Raw genomic sequence first — 14,407 nt, 5'->3', positions numbered from 1 at the left:
ACTGGAAACATCTCACAGGACTATGAAAACACCTAAATGATACTGCTCTGGACACAGTCCCTGGGGGAGAAAAATACACATAACATTTCCTTCTTCAAAATAACAAGCAATTAAACTGAATCTTGCTGTTTGTTTCCTCTTGAGTAATCTAGACCTGGAAGGAGTTCAAATATCTGACTCTAACAGTATTCTGCTTTCAGTGAAAGACCATCTTTTAATATGCCAAGTCAGCTAATAAGTGTTCACTCCCATCTATAACTGATTCATAGAAACTAGTTTAAAAATTAAATGACTGCCTATCTCCAGCTCTAAACATTTGAAAAAGAAATTCCCGGTTAGCTAAGAATAATAGCTAAGAGGCAGAATAAACACTGTGAAACAAGCCACAGCACTCTGACCTTCAGATCATTAAGGAGCAGTGTAAGAAAGGCAGATTTATCCCCAAACGGTGAAGGCCTTAGAGCAGCAGCCTAAGGCAATACAGCACCCCAGTGTTACCAGCACTCTGGAGGTGCTGAAGACTCAGGTGCTCTTGGAAGCCGGTCTGCCCACTGAGATTTTAGGGTCAAGACAGGGTCGTCTTGCTTCCTTATAGTAAATTGTCTACCCAAGTGATCTAGTGAATGAAATTCTACCACTGGAAACTAATTTATTCTTTTGAATTAAACCTGTTTATCCCTAGGAACCACTTTTAAACTACAAACCCTTCTGGGAGTGATAATACATTATGTCATTAACACTTAAGTATGAATTATCAGACACTATCTCCTAGGATAGGAGGAATCTAGAGTCATGTGAGAACATCTATGAAGTCAGTGAAGAAACATAAGAAATCTGCATAGAAATGGAGCAGTCGCAAGCTAATGAAGAAAAACTTTGCCTGTCTAAAAGAATACTTTTGCCTATGGTATAACCAGGTATTAATAATTACTGAAATTATGAAAGGAATTCTAGCTTATACATGGAATAATTATTTAGTAGAGGAAAACATCCCACACAGTGAGCAAAACCACCTAAGAAATTCATTCAGTATTGTTTGTCTACACCTACCAGGTCTTGTGCTTTGCAGGGTAGCAAATAACAAACGACATGGTTTCTCTCCCTCAGCAGCACTCAGTTTAGTGAGACAGATGTGCAAAGAGAGCATTACAATGCAATTCAATAAATGCTACTGTCATGGGATGAACTGTGTACTACGAAAGCATCTACCTAGAGCAACTGTTGGGAGGTTTTCTTATAGGAGCAGACAGTAGAACCAGATGTTGAAAGACACAGAGCAGTGTGTCAATCGGTACGTGGAAGGGTATTCCAGACATACGCAAAGCAGGGTACAGGGAAGCAAACGAGTCTGAGTATAGTGAGATATTTGATGTGGCTGAATACGGGGTATATAAAAAGATTTTGCATGTGCGTATGTGTATACACATACATACATACATATACATATATATATACTAAACTGGATTATCATATACTCCACTTTAATAAAGATCAAAAGACCGGGGCTGGCTCGGTGGCGCAGTGGTTAAGTGTGCACATTCCACTTCGGCAGCCCAAGGTTCACCGGTTTGGATCCTGGGTGTGGACACAGCACTGCTTGGCAGGTCATGCTGTGGTAGGCGCGCCACATATAATGTAGAGGAAGATGGGCACGGATGTTAGCTCAGGGCCAGTCTTCCTCAGCAAAAAGAGGAGGACTGGCAGATGTTAGCTCAGGGCTAAACTTCCTCAAAAAAAAAAAAAAAAAAAAGAGCAAAAGACATAATCTCTAATTTACAAAAGCAATAAACTGAACTTTTTTTATGGTGTGTTGTATTTTTTGGTGAGGAAGATTGGCCCTGAGCTAACATCTTTGCCAATCTTTCCGCTTTTTGCTGAGCTAACATCTGTGCCAATCCTCCTCTATTTTGTATGTGGGACACTGCCACAGCAAGGCTTGATGAGTGGTGTGTAGGTCCATGCCCAGGATCTGAACCAGCGAACCCTGGGCCACCGAAGTGGAACATGTGACCTTAACCACTACACCACCAGGCCAGCCCCCAAATTGAACTGTTTTTGAAAAAAGAAAGAACACCTGTCCAGTTTTTACCAACTCTTGATTTCAAATCCACCTCTAACGCTATCTGGCAGCGCCTCTTACACATGCCATTTCTCACTGATGCTTACTTTTCTCACTAGTCAAATGAAGTAGGGCACTATATTCTACTCCTGCACACCAATCTCACAGTATATTGAGGGGATAAAATAAGACAATGTATATATAAAATTACTTTAAAAGTATAAAATGATTTGGAATAGATATGCTCCTTTACAAAAAGATCATTTGAATTATGAAATGGCTCAAAAAATTTTTTAAAATTTCTCTGTATTTTTCACTTTTTAATTGAGCTTTTAAACAATCTAATTTGCATACAAACTTCAGTGGAAAACACCCACTGAACCAAATAAAATACATCAGTATTCCCAAGGGGGTAAATAGATGTATTATATCTCTCTCTCTCCCTCTCTCAAACATAGATATATTCAATAAGATGGCTTCAAAGGTTAAATTTTTAAAGTGATAAGAGAAGATTTAGATTTTGCTTTTACAATTAATTAGCCTATTATTAAGTTCCATACCAAATATCAATAGGAATTACAAAATGATGTTAACAAAAGTTAAAGCTTGGGCCGGCCCCGTGGTGTAGTGGTTAAGTTTGGCGCATTCTGCTTGGGCAGGCCAGGTTCACAGATTCAGATCCTGGGTGTGGATCTACACCACCAGCCATGCTGTGGTGGCATCCCACATACGAAATAGAGGAAAATTGGCACAGACGTTAGCACAGGGCTAATCTTCCTCAAGCAAAAAAAGGGGAACGTTGACAACAGTTGTCAGCTCAGGGAGAATCTTCCTTAGCAAAAAAAAAATAAGTTAAAGCCCATTTAAAAGCTATAACAAACATGTCTGTAACTTTAAGAAAGTTAACATCAACTTGATATCTTATGACAAATCAATTGTTAACTGCAGTAGTTAGAATACTCCCTCCTCCTGGAAATGAACCAAGAGACATTGACGATATCTAACTTAGTAATTTTAATGCTTAAGAAAGAATCCATTTAAAATAAACTAATAGTCTTCACATGTCAGTACCACCAATCCCCTTCCGAACATACCCTTTGAAAAATATATTATTTGTGGGGGACCAGGGGGTGTCTTTTTTTCCACACCGATCCAAATGAAACTCAGCAAGCGTTTCCCTCACCTGCTAGCCAGCATTATTATTCTTTTGGTAAGGAAATAGTCTTGTGACATCCAGTTACAAACTGCTCAAACTTCACATTAAACCCCCAACAATCTGATACTGTTCAACTAAAGTTCGTGCAGGTTTAAGCTTAAGTAAAGGATACACAAGCATCATTATTAAATTCTTGTATAATCAGCTGCACAAGTGCTGTTTTTACCACTTATTAACTACTATTTTTTTAACTCAAAGACTAACACTCAAGAATAACCCTGAAATGCTTTCTTTCCTTCTGTCTCCAACTACCATTTGCCTTCCCACCTAAAGTTATCCTCTCTTTCCTTAATTGTTGCAAACTCCTATTTCACGTCCATTTTATGGTAAATATCTTGTAAAATAGTCCTTCCATATCTATACAACTTTATTCCACTCACTTGGGAAATATGTGACCCTCTCTTTCCCCATTCATTCTTTCTACTTCATAAATTCCTCAATGCACCCAAACCTGTAAGTGAATCGTCTCAATTTAGAAGTTCAAGTTTGATTCTGAAGAAATAAGCTCCACAAATAGGAAGGATCTGAGTATTCAACTTCTTAATTAAACCTCTAAGCATGATGATCATGTGCTACTAGGGCACCTGGTGATCATCCAGAGAACCTGGGATCACATGTTCTAATCCAGAACACACTCCCCCTCAGCTGGTTATTTTTAGAAAAGAAGCTATGTTCAGTCTATCTCCATTGTAATAATGCAAATTCACTATTCCTTCTCAGGATCAGATCCAGCTGAAGCAGTCTACATTCCTTTTTCCTGTCTTTTCTATGCAGACTAGCTCCAAGTCAAGCTCTATTCAGATACTTTGACAGCAGTTGAGGTTTGGGAAAGCTGGGCTGCAAGAGGCCTAGGGGAACCTCAGATTACCAACCGTCTGAGTAGTTTAAAGGTAACCAGGTGGGCTTCGGAGAGGAGGGGTACTCCCAGGCCTTCACCCAGGCAATCCCTGTCCTCACAATGAAACCATGAATTTCCCAGTGAAATGTCCTTCTTTGTCCATTCAGTAAATCTTGCTGAGGGCTTACTATAAGCCAGTAGGTCTTTATGAAGTTAGATATACAATGATGAACAAACCGATATAATTCCTGTCCTCAGAGATGACAGGAGATACAATGGCCTTCTTTGATGGTCCCTTGAATATGTCCAAGCTCCTTCCATCTTCAAGCCCTATCACTCTCGTCCGGGATAGTTATCCTCTTTGTCTTTGCCTGCCTAACTCCAGAATCTCCACTTCAGTTCCTCTTGGGAAGTCTTCCTCTGAACCCCAATTTATATTAGACCCCTCATTACATGTTTTCATAACACCCTGAAATTTTCTTAATAAAACTTCACAATGAGACATACGGGCCAATATTTATTTAATATCTGTTTTTCAAAAATAAACTGCTACCAGGTACACTTTCTATTGAAGCAGATCACCCTTTCTTATTTTGCACTTTATACTGAAAACACGTTAAGTCTCATCTTTCTTTTAGGGAAATATTGTTTCAGGTTTGTAATATGAGACTTGAATTTTCTGTGCTTTACATTTTCTTTACAACATCTTATAATTTATCCAAAGATCTTCCTTCACATGCAAATTTTATAATAAAATTAAACAATTCTCTAAGAATTCTTATTTATTTTTTGTGTGTACAACTAAAGTGGGTTTTTTAATATTTTAGATACTACCTAAAAATTTACTACAAATGTCCATATCTGATATCTTGGTATTTTCAAGGCAGAATTTTGAATAGTCTGTACTCAATTTTTGTGTGAGGAAGGTTGGCTCTGAGCTAACATCTATTGCCAATCTTCTTCTTTTTGTTTGAGGAAGATTGTCCCTGGGCTAACATGCGTGTCAATCTTCCTTTGTTTTGTATGTGGGTTGCCGCCACGGTGTGGCTTGATGAGTGGTGCTAGGTCCGTGCCTGGGATCTGAACCTGTGAATTCGGGGCTGCCAAAGCACAGCACACAAACTTAACCACTGTGCCACCAGGCCAGCCCCTGTACTCAATTTTTATAAACAAATTTTCTCTACCATATTCTTATCTGGAGAGACCGAGACAAACATGAACCCGACTAGTTACTAAATGTGAAACTTCAGGCTTACTTAGCCACTATGAGCCTAGTTTCCTCATGTGTAAAGCAGTTATAAAAATTTTTCAAGGGTAAGAGATAAATATGAAGTATACAAAGCCGCTAGCAAAATATCATACTAAATAAATATCAATTCCTTCCCACATGTACACATTTGAAAATGTAGCCCTCTATGAAATATAATACCAGTTCCCATTACCTCAACTGATTTCTTAAAAAAGGACAAGCCTAAGTTTTTTTGCTTCACAAACTTTCTATAAAGAGTCAAGTTGTAAATACTTGGAGTTTGTGGGCCACACACGGTCTCTGTCGATATTCTTCATTTTTGTTTTTGCTGTGCTTTTAATAACCTACTAAAAATGTAAAACCTATTCTTGGCCTATAGAAAGAAAACAGCACACTGGCCACAGATTGCTAACTCCCTGCTTTAGGTTCATAAATACTCATCAACTCCACTCTTACTTTCCTATATATTCATATAATATTTGGCTCTTAATCAACAATCAGTTGAAGAATTACTGTCTCCACTACTTGTCAAACCTTCAGTTTCACGAACACTAATTAAACACTTGTTTATATGTAAGGCCCCATTTGGTAACTGATTGCCCAAAGACAAAGAGATAAGTCACATGCTATAAAAGAGGTATAAATAAAGCCTTTTGCGGCCAGCCCCAGTGGCCTAGTGGTTAAGTTCAGTGCACTCCATTTCGGTGGCCCGGGTTCGGTTCCTGGACATGGACTTACACCACTCATCTGCCAGTGGCTATGCTGTGGCGGCGGCTCATATACAACAAAGAGGAAGACTGCCACAGATGTGAGCTCAGGGGGCATCTTCCTCAGCAAAAAAAAATAAAAAATAAACTTAAAAAAATAAAGCCTTGGGGCCGGCATGGTGGCGTAGTGGTTAAGTTCATGCACTCTGCTTCAGCGGCCTGAGGTTCGCAGGTTTGGATCCCAGGTGTGGACCTAACAACGCTCGTCAGGCCATGCTGTGGTGGCATCCCACATAAAGCAGAGCAAGACTGCCACAGATGTTAGCTCAGTGACAATCTTCCTCAAGCAAAAAGAGGAGGACTGGCAACAGATGCTAGCTCAGGGCAATCTTCCTCACAAAAAAAAACTACTAAATAAATAAAGCGTTTTGAAGCCTTCCTCTAGTGTCACCTCTCTTTCCTCTGTTTTTTTTTCTGATCCTGCTACTAATCCGGATTTACAGCATAACCAGTTTATGCTCATTATACTCATGACCTCAGATTTCTCTGACCATAGTCCTGCACTGAAAGCGGTGCTGGTTTGAGTTCCTTTAAGAGAATCTGCTCCCCAGTCGCTCATTCTCCATTAGGCTCTCTCCTTTCCCTTCTGACATATTGTTATAAATTCACCTCCTTTTTTTTCCAACTTCCAACTCAATCGTTTCATCTTCTCTTCCTTAGTTCAGCTCACCTCCTTATCACTATTGTCCAATTTTTCTCCCTTTTTATGTATAATCCCAATGAAAAACACTCTGAACTAGGTCTCAGAATTAGTTTCTGTTATTGTTCTGCCTCTGACAATCTATGCATTTCTTAGCCTGAGTACCTTTGTTTCTTCATCTATCATGGGGGTCAAAACAGCCTGTGATGTCAGTTACAAAGTACTCTAGCAGGCCACTAAGATGTACGATTCAGAAGTCAGACACGATTCAAGAACTGGCTCTGCCATTTATATTTATGAGCTATCGACCTTGGGCAAGTTAATTAGCCCCTCTATGCCTCATCTTCCTCATCTGTAAAATAAAGGCAGTAATAACACCTACTTTATAGGTTTCATGAGGATTACACGGCATAATTCATGTCAAGCACTTATCATAGTGCCTAGCACATAGTAAAGGCCCCAAAAATATGTTAAAGATAATTATTATTATTTAAAGGTAAGATACATTTTTACATCAGGGGGCCACAAGACTTTCATGTTAATGTCTCAGTCTCTACGTGCTTTTGAGCCTATCTATCCTTTTCCACTGGTAACTTTATGCCCTTTTTTACAAGACTGGTTAAATACGTTCTTTGTCATTTTGCTCTGTTGTACTGTGTTCCTCCCCACAGGGACTATTTAGTGTCTTTCACATTAAAAGAGAGGGGAGAGGAAGGACAGAAATGAAGGAAAGAGAGAGAGAGTATCATCAGTTCATACTCTATGTTATCAATTAATACAGTCAGTTCTGTTATAATGCCACATATCCATTCCTAAAAATTATGATGCTTACAAAATCATGTCATTAAAACCACAGGGCTTACGGGAAAAACGGCCATCAGTGACCAGAAAAGAGAAAACAACCTAATAAAGACCATAGCACAGTTTTACATACATTAAATGGGTAAAAAATAAATAAAACTACATATATATGACACTTTACCTTCAACAAGACCTGAAATTTGCTTGTGGAATTGGGTGTCCAAACGGTTGCAGGTTGTGAGTTATTGTGAAATGGTGGAAGGGTGATCTGAAATTGGAGGGAAAGTTATGAAACGAGATATGGATGGCTGTGCTCATACCATGCAGTGCAGTGAAGCAGCTGGAAGATGCCTGAGGCATGTGCACGTGCATTTTGTGTATTCCTATGTGGCTCAGTTCAGCTAGGTGAAATTTTCTGTGTTCACCTAGTATTTCTCAGATAAAATCATGCATTAACATACGTGAAATTTACATTATACTCAAATTGTTCCCTAATATCCATAATGTAGGAATAAATCTCATTTTCAAAAAAAGCACGATAGCAGAAATGACTGTATTGATTCCCAAATTATGAAATCATGAAAAACGTTCTCTGACTCAGAACCGTAGCCACCATTTACAAAGCCTGTGTTACTCTGCAATTTCCTATCAGCCCAAAGCTGTTACCTAGAAATAACCTGTTCCTCCCTTGTCAGTACTGAGCCGCTAAACATGATTTAAAACACTTCTTAACTGCATCTTTGATTGTGTTTTCAGCTTTCCCTGCTGGGGACGGCTCCTATTCAGACAGTCATGACATACTTGTTTAGACCTCTAGTTGACACCTGACCCCAATGTCCATTCCGACAAGGAGCAAAATGTCTGGTAGTCAATAACTCACTGTCATGTCATTCCATTTATTCAAATACTTATAATGAGCATCTACTGAATCCAAGGCAGCATAGGAGATACAAGATGAAACCAACAAGATGAAACCACATCCAACTCATCATAGTAAGAGAGACTTAACTTAGTGGATCATCTAAAGTCAGTGAATGTTACATAGGAGGTGTAAAACATTGTAACACATGTAAAAATAACTGTAACACAAGCTAGAACAGGAAGCACCTTAAGAAAACGCAGAAATTACAAAACAGATTACTTTCAACGTTGGAAGAGGGGACCAGGAAAAATTTACTGAGGGTGACTAGCAGACCTTGAGGATGAGGTAAATTCTGGATATGAGGGAGACACTTTCTAATTGTGGTGGGACGAAAGAAATAGGCAGGAAATGGGAAATGTAAAGCATAAAGATCAAGGAGCTTAGGCCATAACTTAAACTACATGACTACAAATGATAAGTTACACGGTGGACTGTGAATTTTATATGATGGGGAATGGAAAAGCCACTGCCAATTTTTAACCAGAAGAGTGCAACATCAGTTATGAATGGGTAAAATGGAGTGCAATTGGCTTTCACAAATCCAGGCTTTGAATAAGTTAAGGGACTTCATTCAGAGGCCTTGGAATGCCAGGCAAGCACAGCAGGAGGGCTTTCCCCAAGACAATCCCAGGCTTTGTGTCCAAGATTGATATTCACGGCTCTACTTAATGAATACTAACTGTGTCATTTGATCTGGCAAATTGAATAGAATAGTCGAATAAAGAAAAGTTACCTGCAAAATGAGGGCATTTTTTATTTAGAAAGACAAAGAATACAATGCAACCTAATAGTAATAATAATATTGTCAGATATTTAAATCTGATCATTAGGATCATATAATTAGGAAAGTTAAATAACATGGTTCTGAATTACATCTAAATATCTCACACAACATATTTTTAATACTCGAGAAACTATATACCAACGTTTCTAAAAGCAAAGCCTTCTCAGACAAATGTTCGTATGAAATTTACAGCAAGCTTAAGAAGCACACATGGTATTTCAAGTCAGATTTTACATTATCAAGTACACAGAGACAATATTTCACAAATTGCTTTAAAATTTTAGAAAATATATCAAGAATTAAAACTACCACAAGTTTCTTCTAATCAAGTTCCCAATCTAATTAATATATTCTATACACAAGATTCTATATACAAAAGTTTAACTAAAACAACAAGTATAATTTTTTCATATAGCTGAAAAGTCCATTTGTAAGTGCTTGCATGCCAAATTAAAGAATTAAAAACATGTACACAAACCTCAATAAAAAGAATTATATATTCTTTTATAAATAAAATAAAATAGAATTTTTTTCTAAAATAAAATACAAAAATTTTTAAAGAATACTTGTTCAATTAAATTAGAATTATCCTATAGGGTAAATGATCAAAAGTCTATGTGATAATCTACTTCATTATATCTTCTGTACAAAATTTTTATACTTTTCAACTAAACCATTATTTAAAACTCTAAAACATAATGAGCTGACCTCGAGTCTCCTTAAAACTCCAAGGCAGTTCCCTTAAGTAAACTTCATACCTACCTTGATGAATTAACGACACCTGATTTTACTAAAAGCTAAACTAAAAAGGAGACTTCTCTAAACAATTTATTTAAGAATTATTTACATAGAAAATGAGTCTAAACAGCTTATCCTCTCTGTAGTCATTTCCTCTTATATGCAACTTACTTAAACTAAACAAACTTTTCCAAGTCTAGCTGCCAAAAAAGAGAAACCTCTTTTAAAACCATCCAGGCACAATAGGTACAGGGACATCCTCCTTAAGGTGAGGATAGGTGATTCAAAGGACCAAATATTTTAGATGAAGTCCCCAGAGTATATATAGGATCTATACTCAACATGATACTGACATCTGCCTTGGAATTTGGCCTGTAAAGCTGACCAAAGCTTTGCAGCAAGGATAAAAATGAATCAGGGCATAAACATCTCAAGGAACCTCACTTATTTACGCTAACAAAAAGCTGGAAATGATGCTTGTACGGGAAGTTAAAATATATGTAAACTGATAATGCTCCTTATGGTGTAGAGAGTCTTAATAAATAGCAGACACTTCACAGGAAAATCAACATATCCGAGAATGTATTTCAAAAGGGATCAATACAGCCATGACGGTGGCACCTGAACTCAAGAATACATTATACTTCCCAGCACCAAAACAGTGATGTAACCAGTTATTTACTTTTGGTCTCCATCTAGTATGTCGTGATACAATATTATTAGCTCTTGTTTGTTTTTAAATAATATAAATCTTAGCCTTGCACTTAATTATTAGTAACAGAACAATAACAAAAAGGCCCCTCCTGGATAAAATTAAATGTAACATAAGTCAATAAGAGCTACAAAAATTGTAGATTTCCATGTATAAAGAATTATATATATTTGTCACTAAGCTCAAATTTTATATTTAAAACACTATAAGTATAAAATTGGATTTTTTAAAAGAGTTGTTCTTTAAAAACTTGTATTAATTGACTATTTAAACATTTACAAGTTCCATTAATATACATGGGTTTAAAAAAACAAAACTTTAAACAGACAAATTCACTAGATTTTAGGTCCCAAGCAAAATGTTTACACAGAAATTTGGCAGTATTAAGCCTGCGGACTAGAAGCCAATAACAACCTAAGAAGGCCGAACTTGGTTCATAAGCAAATTTTCATAGTACAACCAACATTGTACAACAATCCAAAGCAGTTAATATTTATAGGATAATCACAGTATTTTGCATATAGGATTAATTAAAAAGTAATTTCCAGAAAACTTGCTATATTATGTCTGTGCTTTCCCAAGTGTTTATAGTCAACAGATTTCTTCTTAGCTACAATTTGGGGGAAAAAATTATTCTCTTAAACACCATGACCTAATGGAAGGAAATCCTTTAAATCCCCAGCTCCGTAAGCAAGAAGCCACGAGGCAGGAGGCAGGACTCTGCAGAACCTGGGGTACCAACTTCACCAAATTCAGAATCCACTTGGAATACCAAATGAGAATTTAAAACGCCGTCAAAGGGCTTACTGGGACTAAAAGTATTACTACCTGTTTCAAGGTCTACAAATATCCTCTATGATAATTACACATTTGAGAGCCCTCTTTCGCAAAGAAAATATTCACAAATTCAAACTTACCCACCAGCACAATCCAGGCAAAACACCTCTACACAATCCTCCGGGCCACACTGAGAGGGCATTCCTCTCAGTCACGTCATGCCGAGTGACCTTTGGCACATCAACAGAAAGGGTGGGACTGGAAGCTTCAGTTTCAGCATTGTGCTATACTGAACAAAATTTCTCCTTTGGTTTCTCTAGGGTGTTCACTAAGACTTCCTCTTTTTGTTAACTAAGTAAACACAGCCACTACTACATTTCCAGCTCTTCCCTAAGGTGGTAAAACTAAGTTTTAAATGATGTAAACAATAATGGCTAACACTGATTGACAGCTTACTATTTCTCTAAACTAACACTATACAGACAGGTACTATGATTACTCCCATTTTAAAGACGTGGAATCTGAAGAACAAAGGTTAATAAGTAACTTGTTGGAATTCCAGGTACAGCAATATGGTCAACTGAGCTAATGAAAAAGACTTACCACTATAAACATGTAGAAAAGATAAAAAATGGTGCAATAAAATTTAAAAATTAAATGCATACCTTTACTTGCAATATGGTGCCAAACCAAAGCTAGAACCGATGGCCAAAGTAGTAAGCACAAAAGTAAACAGGGCCAACTATGGCCACCAGGAATGACCACTGGAGTCTCTTTAGCACTTAGGTCAAATCGAAATTGATAAGGAGGTGCCCCCTCAAGGAATGAGATCAGAACAAAGTGCTCTCTCAAGAGAGTAGAGTTAGTCTCGATTTCTGGCCCTGCTTTTCTTCAACACAGGATACAACCTGCCCAACTCTATGTAGCAGCCCTGATATGCCCATGTAGGAACAGAAGAAGAGATCCTGGGCACACAGGTATAAAGTCGGTACTGAGGTCCTTCCATAAAGCCAGAGCTCTCTTCAAAGGGCTGCAATCATAGTTTAAAAATGGTGAGGGCAGGGCCGGCCCTGTGGCCGAGTGGTTAAGTTCACATGCTCCACTTTGGCAGCCCAGGGTTTCACCGGTTCAGATTCTGGGCACGGACCTAGCACCGCTGGTCAGGCCATGCTGAGGCAGCATCCCACACAGCAGAGCTGGAAGGACCTACCACTAGAATATACAACTATGTAGTGGGGGGCTTTGGGGAGAAGAACAAAACAAACAAAAACGATTGGCAACAGCTGTTAGCTGAGGGGCCAATCTTTAAAAAAAAATAAATAGTGAGGGGGCCAGGACAGATTTATCCATTTTCTCAGCAAGACTTCACTGTCTTACTGAGTGACTGACTGTCTCTGAGAACATGGATGAGAGGGCAGGGGAAAACGCTACAACCAGAAATAAAACCCTAAGCCTGTGTCACAGAAGTTTTGAAGTTCGAATCTTATTTGTACAAGGATCTCCAAGCTAAGAAATAAAGATAAAGTTGGGTCCTGGGTTAGTGATATCCCTGGAGAATACAGGAGAAACAAACATAAAGCCACTTTAAAGCAACACTCCATAAACAAGACCAAGTGGAATTTCTACGGCCAGAAAAACAAAGCAAAAACAAAAAAGCAATCCCTACTGAAGACAAGCTCATAATTTAAAAATAACCCACTATGTGAGAAAATGATTTACTGTGATTGAGCATTAACAGAAATACCGAACAGAAAACTCAGCACTCAACTAATTCGTTAATATAAAGACGCAAAAAACAAAAAAGCACAATTATTAAAGAGACGGAGAAAGCAAAAAAGAGCTTATAAAAGATAGGGAACTGAAAAAACAGATATGTTTTACAAAAACCAAAGAGAATTTATACGCATAAAGATATGCACACTTCTTTGCATAGCGCACTCAGAGTTTTCATCAGGTTTCTGTAACTTAAAAAGGGAAGCGCATCCCTATAGATAGACAGAACTTTTACAACTTATTTAGAAAAGCAATAATCAATGCCAGAACTCAATTATCTGGCAGAACCCATTCCCCACCAACTTTTCTTCTCTACCATCTTCTGTCAAGCTCCTGACCACTCTGCCCAGTGACTCCCCATTCCTGGAAATTCTGACCCATCCTCCAGACCATCCTGACCCACCACCAGCACTCTTGCAAAAAAGATGGAGTGGAAACTGTGAGGTGCCACCAAGATCCCCTTTCAAGACTGAAGGATTCATTCCCCAGTTGCTATAGTGCTGCTGGCAGACAGCCCTCAGCTATCAGTTCTCTTGAGGATGGCCTTGGCCAGAGTCTCCTCACACAAGCTCATGCTCCCTTCCCAGGGCAGCCCACATCCTGACATAGGGAATAGAAAGATTGGCCCTTTCTCCCCAGCTGGAGACAATGGTGAAAAGCCAGCCCAGCTTCAGAGCTCCCCATGGGGCCAGATCTCCACTGAGACTGCCGGGCAGCCTAACTTCCCCCTTCGCTCAACACAGGTTTCTTCCTTCCCTTCCACAGGGGTTTGATCCCAAGAGCACTTTCTAAGAAACTTCCAGCACAGTAATTTCCATCTCAGAGTCTGCATCTTGGGGAACCCAGCCTGCAACACTGCAACAGAAGAGCATCAGGAAAAAAAGGGCAGGAAATGGGGCAGTATTATCAAGGGAGTGAGAAGAAAAGAATAATAAAGCCTTGAAACTGATGGGAAGAACAGCAGAAAGCACTGATATAATCTCTTTGGTGAGGAGATGGGTAGCAGATGGGAAAGCCTTTTTCAAAATGAATAATATACTCACAAAATTCCAACTCAACATTTCAACGTATTGCTAAACTTGAGAGCCAAAAGGGATCTTACAGGGTATCCCAATTCCAACTCCTGTCATT

At 38.5% G+C, this 14,407-nt stretch overlaps 1 protein-coding gene across 4 annotated transcripts in view; it reads right to left on the bottom strand.

Annotated features, from left to right (window-relative positions):
• EPS8 (epidermal growth factor receptor pathway substrate 8) overlaps positions 1-14,407 on the bottom strand; it is a 170,926-nt gene that overhangs the window by 85,016 nt on the left and 71,503 nt on the right. Inside the window, exon 3 of one of the 4 annotated variants that reach the window (XM_046673718.1) lies at positions 7,752-7,838. The exons of 2 other annotated variants lie outside the window; for them this stretch is intronic. The gene's annotated coding sequence lies outside the window, so the exon portion shown is untranslated. Of the gene's footprint in view, positions 1-7,751; positions 7,839-11,643; positions 11,685-14,407 lie in introns of those variants that run through there. One more of the 4 variants, XM_046673724.1, reaches the window with a different exon arrangement.

The sequence above is a fragment of the Equus quagga genome, chromosome 1 (assembly GCF_021613505.1).
Source record: "Equus quagga isolate Etosha38 chromosome 1, UCLA_HA_Equagga_1.0, whole genome shotgun sequence".
In the NCBI taxonomy this organism is placed as follows: Eukaryota; Metazoa; Chordata; class Mammalia; order Perissodactyla; family Equidae; genus Equus; species Equus quagga.
The sequence above is the reverse complement of the archived record's forward strand: the minus strand, read 5'-3'. Positions and strand labels throughout refer to the sequence as shown.